The sequence below is a fragment of the Syngnathus typhle genome, linkage group LG14 (assembly GCF_033458585.1).
Source record: "Syngnathus typhle isolate RoL2023-S1 ecotype Sweden linkage group LG14, RoL_Styp_1.0, whole genome shotgun sequence".
NCBI lineage: Eukaryota > Metazoa > Chordata > Actinopteri > Syngnathiformes > Syngnathidae > Syngnathus > Syngnathus typhle.
In genome coordinates, this window is record NC_083751.1 from 11,520,230 (window position 1) to 11,526,481 (window position 6,252).

At 44.8% G+C, this 6,252-nt stretch overlaps 1 long non-coding RNA gene across 1 annotated transcript; it reads left to right on the forward strand.

The window, feature by feature from the left end:
- The first annotated feature begins 2,952 nt into the window (after positions 1-2,952).
- LOC133167174 (uncharacterized) lies at positions 2,953-5,957 on the forward strand. Its single transcript, XR_009717923.1, has 3 exons — positions 2,953-4,360; positions 4,479-4,583; positions 4,700-5,957. It is a non-coding gene; the product is annotated as an uncharacterized LOC133167174 (long non-coding RNA).
- The last annotated feature ends 295 nt before the right edge of the window (positions 5,958-6,252 follow it).

Below are 6,252 nucleotides of genomic sequence, written 5' to 3' on the forward strand. Positions count from 1 at the left end.
GTGACGACTTTGTGAACTGTTTGCACCTGACGGCCTCGTCGAGTTCCGTCGTGCTTAAGCGAGAACCCAAAGACTGCTGGGTCAACTACTACAACCACCATTTGCTTCTTGCCTGGGATGGAAATCTGGACATTCAATACATCCTGAATGCCTATTCTTGCATCGCGTACATCTGCAGCTACATCAGCAAAGCGGAACACGGTCTGAGCCAATACCTGAAATCGGTCATTGAGAACTCCCGCAACGAAAATGTCAACGAGAACGACGAAATGAAACAAATTATGCAAGCGTACTCCAAGAAGAGGGAAGTGAGTGCTCAGGAGTGTGTGGCGCGCGCATGCGGCCTGCATATGAAACAGTCCTCCCGCATGGTGGTATTTGTACAAACGAGTGACAATGCGCTGAAAATGAGTTATCCTCTCTCGCTGCTTGAGGGCAAAACCCAGGACTCGCACGAAGTGTGGATGACTGGGCTGCCGGACAAGTATAAATGCAGACCTCAAACGGAGGAATTTGAAGTCATGTGCTTGGCTGATTTCGCATCAAGGTGCAGAATTGTTTATGGTAAACAAGTCAAAGGTAAAAACGTTTTGCGTCTGCTGAACGATATGGGGTTTGTACAAAAAAGAACAGAAAAACCTGCGGTCATCAAATATTGTAAATTCTCAGAACAAAAGAATCCAGAGGAATATCACCGCACCTTGCTCAAGCTGTACCTGCCTCATCGTGCTGATTGCCAGTTGAAATCTGAACGCTTTCCCACCTCACAGTTGTTCCACGAGCACGCCTGTGTACAGTTACCGTACGCCGACCATGTGGAGCGCGTGTCTGAAATCGTCAAGAGGAACAGAAAAACGTACGAGGGACACAGTGGAGACATTGAAGATGCCATCAGAGAGTTGGAGGAAAGCGGGCTCAATGTGAACGAATGGTGCCACCTGGCTCCCGAGAGTGAGCTGCAAAGACTCGAATGCATTGAGGAAATCAACGCGAGAGACGACCCGACTGAGAACGCGGAGGAAAACGTCCCCGACTACAACGTGAGATCGGCGACGAGAGAAACGGCTATTGTGGCTGAACCTGCTGCCATCGATCCCACGGTGTTACACGGTATGTATCGAAACCTGAACCGAAAACAAGCGTCTGTGTTCTACAAGGTCCGAGATTGGTGCGTGAAACGTGTTTGTAGCTCGAAGCCGATCGAGCAGTTTTTCTACTATGTCAACGGTGGCGCCGGGACCGGCAAATCGCATCTGATCAAATGCATCCACGCGGAGGCCACGAAAATACTGCTCAGACTACCACGACTGGCTGAGGAAGCGGACATTTGCAAACAGACTGTTGTTCTCGCAGCCTTCACGGGTACGGCGGCATTTAACATTTCAGGGACCACTTTGCATTCTCTCCTCAAACTGCCGAGAAGTCTCAGACCCCCGTATCAAGGCCTGGGCAACAAACTGGACGAAGTCAGAGCGGAGCTTTCGATCGCTGAAATACTCATTATCGACGAGATTTCCATGGTGTCAAAAGACCTTTTTGCCTACGTGAGTACCAGATTGAAACAAATCAAAGGAATCGATTTACCTTTTGGCGGTATGTCTGTGCTTGCTGTCGGAGATTTCTTTCAGCTCCCTCCTGTGAGACAATCCAAACCTTTGTGCGTGTACGATCCTACTCGGCTGGACCACTGGCGCGACAACTTCAAAAAGATCACGCTCACGGACATCATGAGGCAGAAAGATGATGCCGCCTTTGCCGAAGTGCTGAACAGACTCCGCGTCAAAGACAGGTCTCGCGAACTGTCGGAACCGGACGCATCTCTGCTTGCTACGAGGTACGCTTCTCCAGTAACGTGTCCAAAGAATATTCTGCATATTTTTGCCACCAATAAGCAGGTAGACGGCCATAATTCCGCGATGCTGAATCTGCTTCATAAGGACGTTGTGCAAATCGACGCCGATGACTACAAGAAAGACAAAAAAAACGGCAGAATGGCAAGGCAAGCGACCCCTGTCCGAGGACCTAAGAACGGGTTGCCCGACTCGATCAAAGTCGCCGTCGGCGCCCGCGTCATGATCACACGCAATATTGATGTTCAAGCAGGTCTGTGCAATGGGACATTTGCAAAAGTTGTGCAATTGGTGAATTACCCAAACGAAGCGCGTGTACAGAAACTCGGGCTGGAGCTAGACTGTGTCGCTAAGACGAGAAGTGCTGAGAATTCTGTGTTCATTGACAGACAGGAGGAGAGGATGCAGAATACCGGAGTGGTGCGCCGGCAGTTTCCCGTTAAGCTTGCTTTTGCTTGCACGATCCATAAGGTACAAGCATGACAACATCTGAGGCCGCGGTTTCGCTGAAAGGCGTTTTCGAACACGGCATGGGCTACGTAGCTCTGAGTAGAGTGACTTCGCTCAGCGGTCTTCATATTCTGCATATGGATGAGAGAAAAATTCATGCAAATCCCGAAATCACTGCTGCTCTTGCTGAGATGACAGAGGATTCTTTGGACGGCGTGATGCCCCTGTTTCACGTGATTCCGAGGGTGGATAAAGCAAAGGACCTGATCGTCGTCCATCATAACACCGAAGGGCTGTCTTGTCACGTGCAGGATATCGCGTGTCACCACGAACTGCGTTTTGCTGATGTTTTGTGCCTCACAGAAACGCACCTCCGAGGATCTGCGGCCGCCTGCTTGGAAGGCTATACCATGTTTCACAGGAATCGAAGTGATTCTTATACAACCTGTCCCGACTTGGCGACAAAACTCGGTGGCGGTAGGTATTTGTGTCAAAAGTCACATCGCGGCCCAGGAAAAGAAATACGTACAGGGTGTGACCGATATTGAATTTGTTGCGGTGAAAATGGAAACTCCCATCAATTTGTTGATCGCTGCCGTTTACAGGCCTCCCGGGCACAGTCTGCGCGCATTTCTGCCAAGCTTGGGAAACCTGTAGCGTTATCTTGAAGTCATGGACCATCACCAGATCTTGGTATGTGGCGATTTTAACGAAGATGCGCTCTCTGCCTCGTACAAGCCCGTCCTTGAATTGTTTTGCTCAAAGGGTTACACGCAGCTCATAACCACTGCTACCACTGACAAAAACACATTGATCGACCTAATTTTTGTCTCTCGACCTCAGTGTGCTCTTTATTCAGGTGTCCTGCAAACGTACTACAGCTATCATAATCCTGTTTTCTGTGTCTTGAATACTGAAAGGTAAGTCAAATCTAAATTGTGTATTTCAGCATTTGGGAAATTAACAAGGACGGAAATCAGATGGCGTAAGTGGCGGTGCGCGGTGGGCGATTTGTTGAATTGAGATGAGATGGTATCGGAGGCGTAGGTGGCTCAGAAAGGCAAATGTAATGTTGGCGTTGGGCAGAAACCTCACAATTATATAGAAAAAAATACTAACGACCAATGTGAATAGTGATGCGCTTTATATTTTACGCTGAACTCGTGTCTGTGGATGTAAATCAAGTTGAGTTAAGGGAAGGCGCTCAACCAGCTGGGAAGCTGCACCTTCTTGGGCCGCCCATGCATGTGGCAGTATGGGCAGCTGCTGGGCAAAAGACCCTCTGAGGGTGGCGAGGGGACGGCACGGCCGTTGACACCTAAATAAGACTTGCGGAAATAACTGCTAGTCTACTCGTCTGCGGGATGGATGGAAGAGTCCATCTCATCGTCCATCAAAAGGAAGGCTTTTAAAATTTTAAAAAGCCCTCCCTTAACTCAACTTGATTTAAATTTTAAACTTTTAGAAATTTGAACTATTTAAATATTTAACTTTCAAACTTTTTAACTTTTAATATGTTTAACTTTTGTAAATGAACTCACGGATGATCTAAGAGGCGACTTTTTAACTTTTTGCGTTTTATTCGTTCTAACGTCAAATTTGAAAGATGACTTCAGGAATGGACTTTTAAAGTTTTTAACTTTTAAAATGTTTACATTTTCTAAATTAACTCCCAGATGAGTTAAGGGGTGACTTTTTAAACTTTTTAATTCTAATGCTAGAATCAAATTTTAAAGATGACTTCAGGAAAGGCCTTTTAAACTTTATTTTTTTATCATTATTTTCAATTCTTTTTAACGTCATAATCACGAGGCGAGAACGGAAAACAGACGAGGTAAGTTGCTCATCAATAAACATGTGTTTTCCCTTTCTAAAAACACTAAATGCTTCTATTTCACTCTTCTCTATTTTCAGAGTTTCTTTTATCTGGCGAAAGCAGTTCGACCCACAATGGAGGCCAGAGGTAAACATTCTCCACAAAGACCTTGAGTATGCAAAAACTTCCAGCGTGGACCAATGACTCCCAAACCAGGGAGGCGAGAAGCAAGACTTATTCTTCTGTGTGTGGGCAACAAATATTTTATTGACTATTGTCGCGAAACACCCCCTTTAACTTTTAATTTAACTTGAAAAAATTTTCAGCTCGTACCCTCACCAACTCAATGTTTGTTGTTTCAGTTTTTCCTGTAACTCCACATGCTCCATTTGTCAAGACGGGAGTTTGGCCCCTGCGGTGCTCAACCTTGATGGGATTTGGCCTGTCTTGCCAGAGAAATGACACAGGTTTGTGAATGTGTTCACGTCATTCACTCTTTAGTACACGGATGCTAGTTGTACATGTTCTTGAAGTATTGTAATGTGATTTTCAAAAATGATTTCATAATGATATTATATTGTAGCACAGCGACAGCCAAGTCTTTCAAAAAGACTCGTACGATGGAGGCCAGCATCATGGAACGCAAACTCCCAAACCAACGTGGCAATCGTGACTTCTGCTGATTCTTCTATGGAACAATCAAGGGCACCTCTGGCAGCTCTTTGCTTTGACTCTGACATCTACCTTTTTTATTTTTAACATGCTGTCTTTCATGTGCCTTCTCTGCATCCATTGCAGCCTGGTGATCCTGAAAGGGGGATCCTCCCATCTGTGGTCCCTTCTCAAGGTTTCTCATTTTTCCCCTGGTGTTTTTTTTTTTGAGTTTTTCCTTGCCCTTTTGGAAGCTTAAGATCAGGGGGTGCTTTGAGAATAATTGCCAATTTGTCTATGCGAAGCCCTTTGAGACTGCTTGTGATTTAGGGCTATGTAAATATATTTTACTTGACTTGACTTCTATGAGTAGCCAGCGAGGAAAATTGTCCCTTTTTAGTTTTGCTGCTTTTCCTCACCTCCATGTTTTTATCGTATCTTCTTGGGTATTGCCTGGCCTTTGACTGTTGGAAACTTGTCCCTTTGGCTTTACTCTATTAAGTCTCAGATACGTACAGTCTGTTTTCTGTTCTCCTTTATTTATGTATTTATTTGTTTATTTGTTTGATTGCTTATTTATTGTTTAATCGTACTTTTATTTGGTTACTTTTTCGGCAATGCTTTGAACTCTGAAGTTGTAATCATTTTGATTTGCACAATTGTTGAACTTTATACATTTCTTTGCCTCAAACCATGTTTACATTATCTTTTGTATATGTATCCCAAGTCTGTCTAATACCATCTCCAATCATGCTACAGTTGAATTATTAAATAAATTAAAAAAAAACACTTGTTGTGTTTATGCAGAGTAGAGATGAACGCTAATGTACTTTTTTATTCAGCAACTTTTTATTTTTCCCCACTTGTCTCACATAGCAGTACAATCTCTCTTGCGCACCACAGCGCACCCCACTGACAATATTATGCAAGACCTCCTCTAACGCACTATATATATGTATTATAGTTTCAACATGTCAAGGCGTCTGGAAAAAAAAAAGGGAATTGACTTTGTTTCCTACTTCTGGATTTTATTCACATTGCTGTGATTGTTTGCAGCAATGGGTCCTAATTTATTAGTCTTTGGTATGACCTGGCTGGGTTTTGAACTCATAACCTTCCGGTTCCAGGGTGGACATTCTACCACTAGGCCACTGAGCTGGAGCTTTTGTGTTGTTTTTAGTTTATATAAACTTTCAGCTTGTTTTTTTTTGTTTTTTTAAACTTAATTTTATGGGATGCGCCGTGACATCCGGGCCAGAGCCTGGAAGCCCACCGGCGAGATGGACGGGCATTATGAGAACATAACTGTTGCCCTCTGTGACGGCAAGACCGCGTTTAAGATGACTCTTTTCAGTCATCTGGCTAGCCGAGTCACAGAGGGCAACAGTTATGTTTTCGCCCATTTCATGGCGGAGCCCAACGCTCCAAACGTGCTGCTCTCCCAAAAGAGCAGCAGAGTATACGTCGGGGCGGAGGTGCGGTGTA